The sequence below is a fragment of the Hyla sarda genome, chromosome 2 (assembly GCF_029499605.1).
Source record: "Hyla sarda isolate aHylSar1 chromosome 2, aHylSar1.hap1, whole genome shotgun sequence".
Classification (NCBI taxonomy): Eukaryota; Metazoa; Chordata; class Amphibia; order Anura; family Hylidae; genus Hyla; species Hyla sarda.
In genome coordinates, this window is record NC_079190.1 from 454,499,334 (window position 1) to 454,519,073 (window position 19,740).

At 41.4% G+C, this 19,740-nt stretch overlaps 1 protein-coding gene across 1 annotated transcript in view; it reads left to right on the forward strand.

Annotated features, from left to right (window-relative positions):
* Positions 1 to 1,795: 1,795 nt before the first annotated feature.
* Positions 1,796 to 19,740, forward strand: part of ROBO1 (roundabout guidance receptor 1) — a 1,216,262-nt gene continuing 1,198,317 nt past the window's right edge. Inside the window, exon 1 of the mRNA XM_056559365.1 lies at positions 1,796 to 2,075. The gene's annotated coding sequence lies outside the window, so the exon portion shown is untranslated. The remainder of the gene's footprint in view (positions 2,076 to 19,740) is intronic.

The window sequence follows — 19,740 nt, forward strand, 5'->3', positions numbered from 1 at the left end:
CAGTCTGAGGGAGGCCACAGAAACAGGAAGTAGCCAAATCCTAAAACAAGCCAACAGGGTGATGAGGGACACAGGACAAGGCCATTTACCACTAACACAAGCACAGGTCCTGGGTAAGCATGTCCATTACTGTATGACACTTAATGATAAAAGTTACCTTATGTTGGATAACCCCTTTAAGGGCCTTTCCACTTCCACAACAAAATTCAGTTTGTAGCAGAGTCCAAGTGTTTTCAACAGGATTCTGCTGTACCATTCACACTGCGTAATTTCTGAGAGGGAAAATTCCGCAACAGGAATTCAAGATTTATGGACCAGAGTTTTGCCGGACTGATTATTTCAGCAATGCCCGCTGCAAGCAGAATCTCTGCCTGGACCTGTGGACAGGTCCTTTGGGTTTGTTCATACGAAGGAAATTCAGGGTGGAACTTCTTTGCTAAGTTTCCACCAGTGTGCCCAAACAGTGTGCCTCCAGCTGTTGCAAACCTACAACCTCCAGCCTATGGCTGTCCGGACATGCTGGCAGTTGTAGGTATAACAATAGCTGGAAGCATGCTGGTTGGGAAACATTGGTTTAATGTGTATGGGTATTTAAACTTAAACGGGTACTCCGGCGCTTAGACATCTTATCCCCTATCCAAAGGATTGGGGATAAGATGCCTGATCGCAGGGTTCCGCAGCTGGGGACCCCCGTGATCTTGCATGCCGCACCCCGTTAAAATCAATCCCCGGAGCGTGTTTGCTCCGGGTCTGATTACTGTCGACCACGGGGCCTGAGCATTGTGATGTCAAGGCTCCGCCCTGTGTGATGTTACGCTCCACCCCCTCTATGCAAGCCTATGGGAGGGGGCGTGACAGCTGTCATGCCCCCTCCCATAGGCTTGCATCGAGGGGGCAGAGCGTGACGTCACACGGGGCGGAGCCTTGATGTCACAGCGCTCAGATTATAGACGGGGTGCAGCGTGCAAGATCACGGGAGTCCCCAGCGGCGGAACCCTGCGATCAGGCATCTTATCCCCTATCCCTGGATAGGGGATAAGATGTCTAAGCGCCAGAGTACACCTTTAAACATGAAGCGCCCTCTCTATGCCAAATAGAAAATATTTAAAATCTGAGTACCCCATGTGCCAACCTTCCCCATACAAGTAACGTCAAACGATACAGAACATTATTTCCATTTAAACTGAATTATTGACCTCCCTCTCCTTATTACATTGCCTTATGAAAAATGCCCGGTCCGGGGGAGGGTGTGTGCACCAATGTCAGAGTTATTTATTTATTTCCCTAAAATAATTCACCAGATAAAGAGGGCCCCTGCTGTTTGCGTTAATTAAGAACGTCCACAGTTTTCCTTTGCGAAAATGTTTGTCCTCTCCATAGGAAAGTCTTGTTACTTTCTTATAGCACTTTTCTTCTTTTATCTGACTACAATATATACATTGCTACACTGAATACAAAATGTGATTTCCTTTCCTTTTTCTATTTTATTCTAATTTCCTTTCTTTCTTTTTTTCCCTTTTAAATATGACGGATGGCTGTGAGCTGTTTGCATTAGTAACCCAATGTATATATTTAAGATAGCGATTTCAAGCAGAAATTGTATTTTCTTTTTTTTTCCCTTTTTTTTTGTACTCCGAGAGCATCCCCTATTCTATAGAACACACTCCCTACCCCCCTTTCCGGGAAAAAAAAAATGATTGGCTTTGTACTGCTTTGCAATTCTGAGAGCCAGGAGGCAGTAGGACCCGGTATCCTATCACAGGCACTGAGCGAGCTGCTGCATGGGTCTATTTGTATTCAATGGCTTGTGCTCTCTGCATTAATAGTAATACAGATAACGGGTCACAATTCTGCACCGAAGAAAGGATTTGAATTCCGCCGGACAGATACTGGGAAGAAACATCTCTCTTTTTTTCGCTGATCTCCTAACAAAGTCTCCAACTGGCGCTGCTGTCATTTTGTCCCTCAAGCCAAAAAAAAAAAAAGAAAAAGGTTTTCTGGTGTGTGAAAGTTGCATGCGTTTCCATGTGAATAATGGAACTGACAGACTTGTGAAAGCAATATCATCTCGCAAGGTAAGTTGCCCCATGCCAGACAAGTGTTTGATTTATGTGTACTCATCGGAGGTTATGGAATTGTCAACAATTCATTGCAACAACTTTCATAGCCGTAGGGGAAAAAGTCCACTTTAATATTTAATATATATATATATATATATATATATATATATATATATGTCTATCTTTTTTTCCATTGCTACCTACCTGTGTAAGATCGTTGATTTATCTTTGATAGTATACTGTATCTGAAGTACTGTAACTTTTCCCATGCATGTGCTATACCTTTCTACGTATTGTTTGTGCATCAAAGAACAGGGGTTAGGATAAATGAATAGGTTTACCTGCAGTCCTATGTAAAATCTCAGGTAAAATACATGGTGGAATGCTCGGCTTAGCTAACTCAGTGTTATTGCTGGAATCATATGATCATAAGAGCAGAACTTTGGACAGCTACTTCTAGAATCCTTGTTTGTTATGTCAGCTCATATACAGCTGAGTTTATCCGATGAAGCGGATCTGAGTTTGTCACAACTCATGGTGATATCATCCTGTGTTTCTACGGCTCTCCTTAGGGGTTGCAGGTAAATCAATCGCATTATCTAACCCAGCCAGTCATCGCCATAAGGAAAACAATGCAGAGATAAATGACAAACTCGGCTCTGCTACACCTGCATGTCAAGACTGTTCCCAGATGTATGTGCATTGATCATGACATTGATCCAGTTAAGAGCCATTTCCTCCCTCCATTGTATTTTTGGTAATGGGTCTTCTAAGCAGTAAATGGTCTCATAATTGATAGACTCCTTGGTTTTACCATAAAGAACTATAGAAAACTCCTGATTTAAAGGGGACAGTATGTAACCAGTCCCCCTTTTCTACTAGCTTTACCTAACAGGTGTAGCTGAGCTGAATTTAACATTTATGAGTCTGCACTGTTTGTGCACCATAGCTCCTGAGTTAAGATAATGCAGCAGGATTGCCTGCAGTCCTATGTAAAACCCAAAGTATGCATGGTGGGTCATTCCACATGAACAACTCAGCTACATATGACAGTGAAAGCTCTGCTACACCTGCACTGAAAGAGTATCTGCTGTCATTTAAATAGGAGCGTTGATGAAACATTAAGATAGATTGTGGCTTGCGGTCGCCAATGTATACACCCTTCAGGGTTGTGTGGCTTTGCATTCGTATTGTGAAGCTGGCGGCATTGTTAAAATGATTTAGCAAAAGAAAAAAAAATGAAAGACTGAACATTAAGGAGGAGAGGAGATTGTGTGTGCAGTGCTCGGAATACCAACTGTGCAATTATCTGCAGTGCTCTCCGGCAGAATGTGAGGCGAACAGGAGACTGCACCTCCTCGACTGTTCCTCATGTCTACTGAAGGAGTCAATAGAAACTCTGCAAGACTTTCATGGTGTATGGCTGGATCAGGAGACCTTTGCAGCTCTCTGCAGGGATCTGGGCGAGTAGAAAGGGTAATAGAGGCATTCTGTGAATCATCTGTGCCTGTAGCTATGAGATTTTAACCTCTGCAATAATCAGCTGGGACCATTGGCTGAGACAACCCTCCTGCTGAGCCTGGATATTGTAGCCATCCGGTAGACTATGATGACCATTGGTTATCTGTGCAGAACTATTCTCCTATCTATTGAAGCTGATCAGTAGAGACATTGGGGGAGACTTATCATTGCCTTCTGATATATATATATATATATATATATATATATATTTTTTTTTTTTTTTTTTTTTTTTTATTTATTTATTTTTTTTGCTGTATTTTGGCGCAAAAGTTTAGCTCATTTTAAAAATTGACATTTTCTGCAAAACTGACCATGAAATGCAGTGGATCCTTATTGACTTTATTGCAACGAAAGATATTTACCATGGGCGCCTTTTTGAAAAAGGCACAAAAAAAAAGTGAGCATATGTTCCAAATAAAAAAAAAGAAAGCAAATTCATACCACGCCTTACCTTGCTTTAGAAAAGTGACATCCTACAGCAAGTTCTGAGGTGATTTTTCATTTGCGCCAAATTTATCAAAGTTTGTGCATCTTTTTTGATAAATTTGGCGCACGTAAGCCAAAAAAACCACAAAAAACACACACAAAAAAAAAGGCAGTAGAAATGACTGCACACAGCCACACAATGATAAATTCTCATTAATTATTGTGAGGCTGTGTGTAGTCATTCCTACTGCCTTTTTTATATGCAGTAAATTTGGCTAACGTGCACAACATGTATTAATAAAGTGCACAGACTGTAATAAATTTTGTGGAGACATGGTCTGAATGATGAATTTCCCCCGATTGTATTTAGTTCTCTTCACAGCTAATGAAAAAAATGTATTATTATTAATAATAATAATAATAATAATAAATATATATATATATATATATATATATATATATATATATATACACACACAGAAAAATAAACAAATAAATAAATCCATGAATAAATATTTGGTGTTGCTTGGTGTTAAAAGGAAAACTGTAGTAGTATATAAGTTATAGATCGCTGACCTCTGGGGCCCCCCGCGATATCCTGTATGGGGCCCCGGCAGTGCGCAGGAAGGGGGCGTGTTCATCCCCAGCATGGCCTTGCGGCCGACACCCCCCATAAATCCCAAAAAGATACATGGAGGGGGTGTGTCAGCCGCCGTGTCATGCAGGGACAAAACATTCCCTTCAAGCAGAGATAAGGGGATAAGTTATATACCACTATAGTTTCCTTTAAAGGAAATCCTATTGCATTATCTAAACTTAAACAAGGAGAATTATTAAAACCCCTCCAGAGGAAAAGTTGCCAATAAGACCACTTCAACCAATCAAACCACTTCTTCTGTTTTTCAGAAGCCTTTTCAAAAATGAAAGAAGCGATCTGATTGGTTGCTCTGGGCAACTCAGCATCTTTTCCTCTGGACAGGTTTAGATAAATCTCCCCCAAAGAGTTAATATATTGTTGCCAAAAACAAAACTGTTGAATGCGTTTAAGAAGACAGGATTTATCTGGAAATCTGGGCTTGTGGTGACAGGCGCGTGTGCGTTGCCAGGGTGAATTTGTGCAAAGTTTAATCTCCCGCGGTTGGTACTGGTTGTACTGTGGCAGCAATAAGGTGTCCTCATCAATTGAGTGTACAGACAAGTGGGCTGGAAAATAGACAATCTACTTAATTTCACTTTGTAAATCGCCCTGATGTTTCCAGCTGGATGAGCAGAGGTGCAATGCAGCAGAGGAGAGCGAGCGCTGAATAGTGCTGAGTACACTTCCCTCAGCTACATGGAAACTTGACAGGGAAAAGACTGTGACAATCTGTCCTCTACTCTGTCTGTGAACCCGAACTGTTTGCCTCCAACCACCCTGTGTCCTCATCTGTTCCTCTCTGCACAGGAAATATGGAGGCGATGAAATGCAAGGTAATGGTCTCTTGTCTTTGTTTCCATTTGATTTGAGTTACTCCTTAGGATAACCTTGTATCCCTGAGACCTCAGCTCAGGCCAGATGCTTCAGAAAACAATGGATACAAAGTGAGCAGTCAAGGCAGCACAATTCAGATTTACTGTAGTAACACTGCTAGATTATTTATGATTTAATACTTATGATTTAAGCGCCATCATGATCCTGCATATAAGGAAAGTCTCACATTTATTTATAATATTAGTGGTTGAAGAGAGGTCTCGACAATTCAACATCTGGCAATAGAGTTTCTAACAGCAGCAAAGGGGTTAATCTGATACTATTCCCTTGGGGGCTCCAATCTACGTTTCCAAAAGCAAACAAAACAGAAGGCTCTCCCTTGTGTGAATACCTCCAAACACTGAAAATAACAAAAGTTTTTTTGAGCCACTCACCTAATGTGGTTGTGCATATGAAGGCAGGCACAACACACATGAAGGTAATATACTTATATGATCCTCTCAAGGCTACTGCTTCTCACCAAGGCGTGACAGATCCCAAAAGTGACGACTCCACTTCTTAAAGGGGAACTCCGGTACAGAAAAAAATTTCCCTAGTCACAGGATAAGGGATAAGTGTCTGATTGTAGGAGCATCTGACCGCTGGGACACCCCGCAATTTCCTGCCTGGCGCCCCAGCTATCTCCATGCATGGATTGCTGTTGACCACGGCATGAACCGGTGGCCGACATGCCCCTCCATGTATCTGTATAGGAGAGCCAGAGATTCAGCGTTCATGTATCTCCAGCTGTAGAGATACATCGAGGGGAGTGTGGGCCTCCAAATTGTGCCGTTGTCAACAGTAATCCGTGCACGGAGCGGAGGTCGCATTATGCATGGAGAGAGCAAGGGTGCCGGATAGGAGATCTTGGGAGGTCCCAGCAGTCGGACCCCCCACAATCAGACATTTATCCCCTGTACTGTAAATAGGGGAGAAGATTTTCTGTACTTGAATACCCCCTTAATAAACAAGAATAATGGGCGCTGCCAGGATCAAGTAAAATATAGTACTAAAATGTATTGCATATTACAAATGAACAACGCATTTCCAAGCCACATTGGCTCCTACAGGTACCTGAATTAGGGACCAATGCAGGTAAGAAATGTGTTAAGGAGTGGAGCAGTCATTTTGCACATCTACATTCCCATCTCAGATCTCACTGTGGCATGTTATAGGACAACAAAACATTGAAACCTCTTTAAATCCTTAAGGACCCAGCCCATTTTCACCTTAAGGACCTGAGCATTTTTTGCATATCTGGCCACTGTCACTTTAAGCATTAATAACTCTGGGATGCTTTTATTTTTATTCTGATTCCGAAATTGTTTTTTCGTGACATGTTCCAATTTATATTAGTGGTAAATTTTCGTCGATACTTGCATCCTTTCTTGGTGAAAAATTCCAAAATTTTATGAAAAAATATACTTTGAAACTCTCTGCTTATAAGAAAAATGGACATCCCAAATAAATTATATATTGATTCACATATGTCTGCTTTATGTTTGTATTATATGGTTGACTTGTTTTTACTTTTGGAAGACATCAGAGGGCTTCAAAGTTCAGCAGCAATTTTCACAACATTCTTAAAATCAGAATTTTACAGGGACCAGTTCAGTCTTGAAGTGGATTTGAGGGGCCTTCATATTAGAAATACCCGATAAATGACCTCATTATAAAACTGCACTCCTCAAAGTATTCAAAATGTCATTCAGAAAGTTTGTTAACCCTTTATGTGTTTCACAGGAATAGCAGCAAAGTGAAGGAGAAAATTCTAAATCTTAGTTTTTTTTTTTACACTTGCATGTTCTTGTAGAACAAGTTTTTGCATTTTTACAAGGGGTAAAAGTAGAGAAATCCCCCTTAAACTACACCCTCACAGTATTTAATAAGGGGTGCAGTGAGTATTTACTGGTGTTTGACAGATCTTTGAAACAGTGGGATGTGCAATTAAAAAATTTTATTTTTCATTTTCATGGACCACTGTTCAAAAAATCTGTCAAACACCAGTGGGGTGTAAATGCTCACTGCACCCCTTGTTACATTCCTTGAGGGGTGTAGTATCCAAAATGAGGTCACATGTGGGGGGTGGGGTCACATGTGGGGGGGGGGGGGTCCACTGTTCTGGCACCATGGGGGCTTTGTAAACACACACGGCCTTCAATTCCAGACACATTCTCTCTCCAAAAGCCCAATGGTGCTCCTTCCTTTCTGAGCATTGTAGTGCGCCGCAGAGCTATTTACATCCATAGTTGGGGTATTTATATACGCAGAAGAAATGGTGTTACAAATTTTGGGGGGATTTTTTCCTATTACCCCTTGTGAAAAGGAAAAATTTGGGATAACACCAGCATTTTGTCAAAAAATTCTAATTTTTCATTTTCACGTCCAACTTTAGCAAAAATTCTTCAAACACCTGTGGGGTATAAAGGCTCACTATACCCCTTGTTACATTCCGCAAGGGGTGTAGTTTCCAAAATGGGGGTCACATGTGGGTGTTTTCTTTTTTTGGTGTTTATGTCAGTAACACTGTGTAACTATCAGCCACCCCTGTGCAAATCACCTCAAATGTACATGGCACTCTCACTCCTGAGCCTTGTTGTGCGCCCGAAGAGTATTTTACGTCCACATATGGGGTATTTCCTTACTTGAAAGAAATTGTGTTACAAATTTTGGGGGTCTTTTTTTTCCTTTTACCTCTTGTGAAAATGAAAAGTATGGGGCAACACCAGCATGTTAGTGCAATTATTTTTTTTTTTTTTTTTACAATAGCATGCTGGAGTAGACCCCAACTTTACCTTTTCATAAGGGGTAAAAGGAGAAAAGTCCCTCCCAAAATTTGTTAGGCAATTTCTCCCGAGTACGGAAATACCCCATATGTGGCCCTAAACTGTTGCCTTGAAATACGACAGGGCTCTGAAGTGAGAGAGCACCATGCGCATTTGAGGCCTAAATTAGGGATTTGCATAGGGGTGGACCCGGATGCTAGAATTTCACTTGCCTCCAATACCAAAATTACCCTACAGCAGTGTTTCCCAAACAGGGTGCTTCCAGCTGTTGCAAAACTCCCAGCATGCCTAGACAGTCAATGGCTGTCCGACAATACTGGGAGTTGTTGTTTTTCAACAGCTGGAGGCTCTATTTTGGAAACACTACCGTACTAGACGTTTTTCATTTTTATTGGGGGGGAGGGGGGGGGGTAATTGAGTAGGGGTATATGTAGTGTTCTACCTTTCATATTGTGTAGGTGTAGTGTTTTTAGGGCTCATTCACATGGTCGGGGGTTTACAGCAAGTTTTCCACTGGGAGTTTGAGCTGCAGTGGAAAATTTGCTGCATCTCAAACTTGCAATGAGAAACTCACTGTTAAATCCCGCCCATGGGAATGTACCCTGTACATTCACATTGGCGGCGGGGGGGGGGGGGGGGGGGACGACTTGAACCTCCAGCTGTTGCAAAACTATAACACCCAGCATGCTCTTTGGCCGTCCGTGCATGCTTGGGGTTGTAGTTATGGAGGCACACTGCTTGCAAAAACACTGAGTTAGGTAACAACCAGTGCGCCTTCAGCTGTTGCAAAAGCTACAACTCCCAGCATGCACAGACAGCCGAAGGGCATGCGGGGACTTCTTGTTATGCAACAGCTAGAGGCATACTACTAACACTCCAAGCATGCCCTTTGGCTACCCATGCATGCTGGGGGTTGTAGTTATGCAACAGCTGGAGGCAAAACACTGGGAGTTTGTTACTTAACTCAGTGTTTCGCAATCAGTGTTCCCCCAGCTTTTGCAAAACTACAACTTCAAGCATATATGATCTATCAGTGCATGCTGGGAGTTTTAGTTTGCAACAGCTGGAGGCACACCAGTTGTGAAACACTGAGTTAAGTAACAAACTCCCAGTGTTTTGCAACCAGTGTGCCTCCAGCTGTTGCATAACTACAACTCTCAGCATGCATGTATAGCTGAAGGGCATGCTGGGAATTGTAGTTATGCAACAGCTGGAGGCACACAACTGCAACTCCCAGCATGCGCAAACTACCAAAGCCCTTTGGCTATACGTGCATGCTGAGAGTTGTAGTTATGCAACAGCTGGAGGCATATTTTTTCTATGCAATTGCTGGATGCACACTTTTTCATAGAAAAAAAATGTGCCTCCAGCTGTTACATAGCTACAACCCCCAGCATGCACAAACTACCAAAGGGCATGCTAAGAGGGGTAGTTGTGCTTTCTGCTGTTCCATAACAACAACTCCCAGCATGCCCTTTTGTGCATGCTATGAGTTGTTGCTAAGCAACACCAGGAGGCCAGCTTTATCTACTGCTGCTGCACACACCACGGCCTGCCGCCGCCACTGTCTCTGCTCTGGGGGCTCCGATCTTGCCACCAATGCTGGGGATCGGGGACCCCAACTTCAGGTACACACTCCCGGCACCCACTCTTGCCCTCCGGCTGGTAACCAGTGCCACCTCACTCCTGCTGCTAAAGGGTTATAGGTGCAGAGTCAGATTGCACCTATCACCCTTTTTTCTGGGTCACCTGGGGCCCGATTGACCCGGAATCACTGCAAATCGCCGATCGGAATTGATCGGCGAATGGCAGTGATCGCCGACATTGGGGGCTCAGAACTCCCCAAGGGGTTTGCACGGGGTGCCTGCTGAATGAATTCAGCAGGCATCCCGGTCAGGTCCCGGCCCAGTGCACGGGGGGACCATAATTCCAACGGGTGTACAGATACGCCCTGGATCCTTAATGGGTTATCTAACATGTTTTAACTCTTATTTTAATCTTTTTGTAAAAATGAATACCCAGTTAAACTTCCAGTTAAGACACAGTCATAATGTGTACTCTTTCAAGGCTATTATAGGTAGTTGTCAATTTGCAGAGGTGTCCTCCCTGACTTTTTCTGATGGCTTAAAGGGGTACTCCGGTGGAAACTTTTTTTTTTTTTTTTTTTAAATGAACTGGTGCCAAGAAAGTTAAACAGATTTGTAAATTACTTCTTTACTTTTTGAATTTCTTTTTTGTGTTGTCCACAGTGCTCTCTTCTGACACCTCTGTCCGTGTCAGGAACTGTCCAGAGTAGCATAGGTTTGCAATAATGATTTTCTCCTGCTCTGGACAGTTCCTGATACGAGCATCAGGTGTCAGCAGAGAGCACTGTGGACAACATAAAAAAGAAATTCAAAAAGTAAAGAATTTCCTCTGTAGCATACAGTTACTAAAAAGTACTAAAAGGATTAAGATTTTTGAATAGAAGTAATTTACAAATCTGCTTAACTTTCTTGGCACCAGTTCATTAAAAAAAAAAAAAAAAAAAGTTTTCCACCAGAGTACCCCTTTAACATACTGTATGAAATGAGAAGGCTAGCTTAGAAAAAATATGATTTTGCCATTCTCTGTCAAGAGATGTATATGTCAAAGGGTGTCCGGGCATGCTGAGAGTTGAAGTTGGCAACAGCTGAAGCCTGTTGAGGGTTTTGCTCGCATATCATGATATTTTATTAAATTTAAATCACGAGAATTGGAGTCCTTTAAGGAAAGGTAAAGGTGAACACGTGTATATAAAGTCTTTTCCCAATATCTCAAGTAAGATGCACACACGTAGTATTCCACTAGAATTGGTCTTAGAAAATGACCATTATGAGAGATTCCCAAAAAGCTCAATGTGTTAGAACTAGGGATGAGTAAATAATCTACCGAAATCTACCTGATATTAATTTTTGGGAGATTTGATCATCTCTAGTTGAGATCATGGCTTAAAGGTGATGTATATATATATATATATATATATATATATATATATATATAGATGTCCCAAAAAAATGCAGCACTACTATACCACAGTAGACGGGTGCCAGCTCCTCAGGCTCGATCACAGCCAATTGATAACTTCAAAAAATGGTGCGGCACTCCAAATATCCAAAAAAAATAACTTATTTATTCCACATGTCAAACAGTGCGACGTTTCAGCCCCTCAATGGAGCTTTTTTCAAGCATGCTTGAAAAAAGCTCCATTGAGGGGCTGAAACGTCGCACTGTTTGACATGTGGAATAAATAAGTTATTTTTTTTGGATATTTGGAGTGCCGCACCATTTTTTGAAGTTATATATATATATATATATATATATATATATATATATATATATATATATATATTTAAGGGAATAAGAATAAAACCCTGTAGCAGACATCACAATGCCAATAACCAATTATGCTTCAGGGATGGTCCTGATTGCGTAACATTTTGTAAGTTGAAGGATGTTATTGGTTTTAGCCTTTTTCATTTGCTCTTCCAGGATGTCCTAAAGGAGTATTCTGGGATTTTTTATTCTTTAAATGTAAGACAGGGGCAGCACAGTTAGTCAAATTGGTAATATACTTTGCTTACCAGGGTTTAGTGGCTGGTGTAGAATTTAGACTATAGGACATGGAAACTTTAAAATCCATCTATGTTTTCTACATCCAATAATCTATAATAGAACTGTAAATTTAGTTGGTTCTGTATAGGATTGTGTATTTAAAGGAGTACTGCATAGATAACTTATCCTCTATCGGCAAAATAAGCAATAAATGTTCGATCGTGGGGGAGTCCGACCATTGGGACCCCCCACAATCTCCCGTACAGGAACCCTGCACTATCGCGGCTCTGCGTGGCTAATGCTCATGTCGTCAACCTCACTGTGGTCGACAGGCACACCCCCTCCATTCAAATCTATGGGAGGGGATGCACGGATGCTGCATCTCCGCCTATCCCATAGAGATACATGGAGGGGGGTGTCGGCCACAGCATGAAGCTGCCTCCTGCATGGGAGAGCCGTGGCAGAGCCGGGGCTCCGTACAGGAGATCACGGGGGTCCCAGCATTCAGACCCTTGTGATCCCACACTAAACCCCTATCCTGCGGATAGGGGACAAGTTGTCAATCGCTGCAGTACTCCTTTGAGAATGTTCTGATGATATAGAAAATATTAGTGTTTGCTTCACAAAACCAGGAATTTTCATAATGTAGAATTTCCTGGCATAAAGTGATACCACAGAAGAATTGTAGAGCTCTAAGAGCATTGTCCAGGAATACTAAAGATTTGTAGAAAAGAGAACTTTCCCTGTACTTGTGATACATTCTATGTACTGTAGGCTGTATTTATAGCCTGCTGAATGCTTCTTATCCATCACTGCAAGTAGAAATCAATAAACCCCCTGCAGAAAATGCTGAGAGCATTGATGCATCATCTGAGTGAGCACTGGACAGGCTATGGATGGAAGGCAAAACAATACACAACATCCATGTCCATCCGCTCTGCGCTCTCTGTATGATTGGGTGTTATTTAAGCACTTTTATCAGGAGAATAATCATCCTTACATGCAGTTCAGTGTTTACCAGACCATGAGCACAGATGTTCTTCAATGCTTGTACATAAAAGCACCTATACATGTAGTGTATATATTATCTTATGCAATCCCAAGGGACTTCCAGGATAAAAAAAAAGTGGTCATCAATGTGCCTGATAATTGGCAAATGGAAATCATCATTAACCCCTTAAGGACCAAGCCCATTTTTAACTTAAGGACCAGGCCAATTTTATTTTTGCATTTTTGTTTTTTCCTCCTTGCCTTCTAAAATCCCAAACTCTTTTATATTTCCATCTACAGACCCATATAAGGGCATGTTTTTTGCGTGACCAATTTTACTTTGTAATGAAACCTCTCATTTTACCAAAAATTTACGGCAAACCAACCCAAAGAATACTTTTTTTAGGGAGGAAATTTTAATGAAAACCACAATTTTGCACACTTTGGAGGGCTTTGCTTTAACACTATACACTTAATGGTAAAAATTATCAGTTTTCTTTATTCTGGGGGTCAATACAATTAAAATGATACCTATGGCTAGATATTTTTCTATTTTTGTACCACTTGAAAAAATCTTAAACTTTTTGTACAAAATCAGTAATATGAAATTTTTTGACCACCTATAACTTTTTCATTTTTCTGTATATAGGGTGATATTAGGGCTCCTTTTTTTGTGCCATCATCTGTTTTTATTGATACCACATTTGCATATATAAAACTTTTAGTTCATTTTTTATAAAAAAAAAAATTGGAATAAAATGGGGGAAAAAACTGCATTTTTGGACTTTTTTATTTCTAATGTTTACATCGTACGGGATCATACATTATATTTTGATAGTTTGGACATTTACGCATTTGGCGATACCAAATATGTTTTTTTTTAAATAAATGCTTTTTGGGAGTAAAATGGAAAAAAGGGACAATTTTAGTTTTTATAGAAGGGATTTTTCACTTTTTAATTTTAATTTTTACATTTTTCAACTTTTTTTTTTACACTTTTTATGTCCCAATAGAGGACTATGAATAGCAATCAGTTGATTGCCAATATTGTTCAGTGCTATGCATAGGGTATAGCGCTGATCAGTATTATCGGCCATCTTCTGCTCTTGTCTGCTCGGTCTCAGACCAGAGCAGAAGATGCCAGAAGAAGGCCGGAGGTCCCCTCACCTGACGACGGCTGTCTCCTGGCCATTACAGTTGATTGGACCCCCACGGCAGCGCTGCGTGCAATCCGATCATCTATTTACCGCAGGTGCCATGATCTGTATTGATCACGGCATCTGAGGGGTTAATGGGGGACATCTGCATGATCACGGATGTGGGCCATTAAAGGCGGGTCCCTGGCTGCTGATAACAGCCGGGACCTGCAGTGTATGATGCGAGCACTGCTCCGATGCTCGCGGTCATACACAGGATGTAAATGTGCGTCCTGGTGCGCTAAGTACCGCCTCACCAGGACGCACATTTATGTCCATGGTTGTTAAGGGGTTAAAGGGGAACTCAGTACATAAGTACCTATCCACAGAATAGGTGATAAGTCCGCTGGGACCCCCATGATCTGTTGCCTGGACGACCTCTGCTTCGTGCTGTAAACAACGGCAAAAAGTGGTGGCCGGCGTGGCCCTCCATGTCGGCACTGCTTTGTTCCATTGTCGACAGTAAACAGCGTTTGTGTATCTTTGGCTCTCCCATAGAGATACATGGAGGGGCTCTGTGTCCTCCATTTCATGCTCTGGTAGACAGTAATCCATTCTGGGAGTGCCAGGGTGCCGGCAAGGAGAGCTCACTTCGGGAATTCTGCATCCAGGTATCCTGGAAGTCTCAGTGTCCAGTTTCGGTGGTTGCCCCAGATGAGAGTGAATATATTATCTTTGCATATTATATGGCTGCTATAAAAAATTTTTTATATAAATTAGAGATGAGCAAAGTACCATATTTTTCGCCGTATAAGACGCACTTTTTCTTCCCCAAAACTGGGGTGGAAAAGTTGGTGTGTCTTATACGACAAATACACATTAAAACCCTGTCCTATCGCAGCGGTCCCTGCGGCCATCAACGGCCGGGACCCACGGCTAATACAGGACATCACCGATCGCGATGATGCCCTGTATTAACCCTTCAGACGCGGCGATCAAAGCTGACCACCGCGTCTGAAGCGAAAGTGACACTAACCCGGCTGCTCAGTCGGGCTGTTCGGGACCGCTGCGGTGAAATCGCTTACAGGACACCGGGAGGGACCTTACCTGCCTCATCGGTGTCCGATTGGCGAATGACTGCTCCGTGCCAGGATCCCCAGCATGGCCGGCGCTCTCCTTCGTCGTCATCACGTCGTCACGCATCCAATAGGAGCGGTGTGAGTAGCGACGTGATGGCGGCGATGGAGAGTGAGGATACTAGGCAGCAGAGACGTTCCGGAGCGACGGGGACACCTCGGGGACGCGGCGACAGGGAAGGAGGGCGACATCCAGGGCAGCGGTGATGGGTCCGGAGCGGCAGGGACACGTGAGTATTACCTCCTATACCAGTGATCTTCAACCTGCGGACCTCCAGATGTTGCAAAACTACAACTCCTGGCATGGAGTTGTAGTTTTGCAACATCTGGAGGTCCGCAGGTTGAAGATCACTGTCCTATACTTTACATTGTATTTGGTTCAGAATCTTTTTTTTCTAGATTTTCCTCCTTTAAAATTGGGTGCGGAAAATACGGTAATTTGATTCATCACAAACTTCTCGGCTTGGCGGTTGCTTACTTTAGCCTGCATAAATGAGTTCAGTTTTCAGGTGCTCTGGTGGGCTGGAAAAGGTGGATACAGTCTAGCAGAGAGACTTCAGCCCATCGGAGCACCTGAAAATTGCAACTATGTTTACCTATTATTATGCATTTTTTTTTGTGTTTAATTGAGTTTTTTTTGCAAATTCTGATCCCAAAACTGATCTTAGAGAAACCCAACTTGCTAAAAAGTTTATTTCTATTTCTTTCCCTACAATTCCCCTGCATTAATTACAATATAATTTGCAAACTTTTATATATATATATATATATATATATATATATATATATGAGCACAACAAGTGCCATGTTTGAAGAACTCTACTAAAAATAATATTAAATCAGTATTATACAGTAGTAGTTATATTCTTGTATGTAGGAAGCAGAATTGCACTAGTTATATTATTCCATATAGGGGGCATTATTATAGAAGTTATATCATTGTCCACAGGAGGCAGTATTATACTAGTAATATTCTTGTCAGAGTTGGTATTTATAGTAGTTTTATTCTTGGGCAAAGGTAACTGTATAAGAACACATCTGCTAGACTCATCTCTGATAAACACCTTTGAAAGCCCAACAAGCAAATTTTTTGTAAATCATGTGGGGGGAGTATGTGCCATGGAGTAGATACCAAGTATGCTGGCTGTAAGTTTACTGTTGGCTTTTTGAAAAGCAGTAATAGAGAATTTGGGGTTTGATTGAAACCACACTGCCCCTGTTAACTCCTTAAGGACGTAGGGCGTACCTATACGCCCATCACACCCGGTCGATCCCGGCTGCTAATCATAGCCGGGGCCCTGGGCTAACAGCGCGCTGCATCAATCATTGTGCCGCACGCTGTTAACCCTTCAGACGCGGCGATCAAAGTTGACCGCCGCGTCTGAAAGTGAATGTAAACACTTCCCCGCAGCTCAGTCGGGCTGATCGGGACATCGCGATAAAATTGCAATGTTCCGATCAGCTCAGATGCAGGCGGAGGTCTCCCTACCTGTCTCCGTGGCGTCCGATCATCAATCGATTGCTCCAAGCCTGAGCTACAGGCTTGAGCATGCAAGCCCCTATCTCACTGATCTATGCAAAGCTATGGCTTTGCAGGGATCAGCATAGGAGATCAGTGTGTGCAGTGTTATAGGTCCCTATGGGAGCTATAGCACTGCAAAAAAAAGTGAAAAAAAAGTTAACAAAGGTCATTTAACCCCTTCCCTAATAAAAGTTTGAATCACCCCCTTTTCCCATAAAAAAAAAAAAAAACTGTGTAAATATGAAAATAAAAATAAACATATGTTGTATCGCCGCATGCGGAAATGTCCAAACTATAAAAAAATATTGTTAATTAAATCGCACGGTCAATGGCGTGCGCAAAAAAAATCCGAAGTTCAAAATAGTGTATTTTTGGTCCCTTTTTATATCATGAAAAAATGAATAAAAAGTCCAATCAATACAAAGATGGTACCGATAAAAACTTCAGATACAGCGCAAAAAAATGAGCCCTCATACCGGCCCATACGCAGAAAAATAAAAAAGTTATAGGGGTTAGAAGATGAGAATTTTGCATGTAGTTATGATTTTTTTTCCAAAGTACGACAATATCCAACCTATATAAGTAGGGTATCATTTTAACCGTATGGACCTACAGAATAAAGATAAGGTTTTATTTTTGCCAAAAAATTAACTGCGTAGAAACGGAAGCCCCCAAAATTTACATTTTTTCCGTTTCGCCGTGGATTTTTGGGTGAAATGACTAATGTCACTGCAAAGTAGAATTGGTGGCACAAGAAATAAGCCATCATAAGTATTTTTATGTACAAAATTGAAAGCGTTATGATTTTTAGAAGGTGATGAGGAAAAAATGAAAATGCAAAAACGGAAAAACCCTGCGTCCTTAAGGGGTTAACAAAAATCAAGCTACTATAAAAATGCCACATATAGATAAGGATATAGCTGCTATAATACTACTTTCTTGGCATACGGGCCCTTATTATAGCAGCTATATACCTTTTCATATGGGGAATTATTATAGTAGTTATATTCTTGTGTGTAAGGAGTAACACTGCAGTAGTTATAAAAGCTGGGTAGGTCAGTGACTATTATGTAATTTATTATTGCTGTCGACATTTTTATTTGACAATTAAAGATGTTAATAATTAATAATTTTTATTTTTAAGTTTACTATTTATTTTTAAGTTTTATTTATTTTATTTAGGTTTTTCAGTTCAGCCCTTTTTTACTTGGGATCACGTAACTGCTATCTCTAAGCCCCCAATCGCTCTACCATTGGCTTCTATTTCCTAATTTCCATTCTAAGCATCAACATTATAATTTAATTTCATCCACATGAACTTTTTACTTTCTGCAAGTCAATGAACTCCACAATAATCTTTATTAGCCAGGACACAGCAGCACCAGTAATGAAGTAAATGACATGCATAGAACCAGTGTTATGTAAATATAAAAATAAGCCCATTAGACATATGAGGTTTGGGCTTCATTGCCAACAAACCATTTCCCATCCAAATGTTCTCATCTCTCCTACTCCTCAGTAATGTCCAAACGTAAAACTGTTAATTAACTTGGTATAAAAAATGTATCAGCAAAATATCCAATTATTATACCATAAAACTATGAGAGGGTTTGACGCTGTGGTGGGATGGGATTAAATGGGATTTGCCACACCGGCCTGCTGTGCTCACCGTTAAAGAGGCCATTAATTTGGTCCATGGGGCTGAATCTCCTTTCCGAAAATTATTCATGAACCATAGGGTGCCCACAAAATCCTTTATACTGTTAAAATGTCTAGCTTCTTGCCTTCTGTTATTATTACTTCTGACTAGATAGTTGGAATGTTTTTAGTGGCCTTTTGTTGTATTTTTGATTTTCTGGTATGGTTTTTGATTTTTCCAAGCAAAAAAAAAAGTTACATTTATTGACTATTGCCCAGAAGAAACAGATTGTTAGTGAAAAGTTTTAGTGAAAAGTGCTCAATGACCACTTTCTACTAGACTGGGTTACACATAGGGGACATGTATCAATGTTGGTATATTTTAGACTATATTGTGGACGCTTTCACGATGTGCCAAATTTACCATTTTAGTGCAGGCTTCCTGATAAATTTGGTGCAAACTTCAAACTTGAACTACTCTTCAAACGTGCACAATATTGTCAAAAAGGTCTATCCTGAATCAAGATATTTTGCTCTATTCAATGGTACATGTCTGTTTTTCCAAAGTTAACTTAAATAATTGTTGTTTGAGCTTTTCTCTGTTTTGCTATTTAATATATAGTAAGGATATTTTTTTCATATTCAAAGTTTATTAAATTTTCAAGTCATACAGAATAATATAACAGTAATAAATTGGAAGTGCCCTTCCATAACATGCAACAGCAATATGGGTGTGAGATATCCTGCTTAGGCTGGGTCCACACTACGTTTTGTCCCATACGGGAGCGCATACGGCAGGGGGGAGCTAAAAGCTTGCGCTCCCGTATGTGACCGTATGCGCTCCCGTATGCCATTCACTTCAATGAGCCGACCGGAGTGAAACGTTCGGTCCGGTCGGCTCATTTTTGCGCCGTATGCGCTTTTACAACCGTACCTAAAACTGTGGTCAACCACGGTTTTAGGTCCGGTTGTAAAAGTGCATACGGCGCAAAAATGAGCCGACCGGACCGAACGTTTCACTCTGGTCGGCTCATTGAAGTGAATGGCATACGGGAGCGCATACGGTAACATGCGGGAGCGCGAGCTTTTAGCTCCCCCCTGCCGTATGCGCTCCCGTATGGGACAAAACGTAGTGTGGACCCAGCATTAGACATACTCATGTAGGAGGGATGTCTCTTAATCAAACTAGCGTCTAGTCCAGTCGTACTTCAAGACCTTCTAGGATACTGCAGATCAAGTTGTGGAGTAAGTACTTCAGGTTATAGGGTGGAGCAGTCTAGTAGGGGCGTCACGATATATTGGATATAATAAGGATATTATTTGAACATGTTAATTATAAAGTTAGATCATGTTGCTGGATGTTGCTTGTGAGTTTGCCTTAGAGGGAAATTCTTCTCCTACACCTGGCCCCTCTAAAGAAATTGGCACGGTTGTAGGCGCAG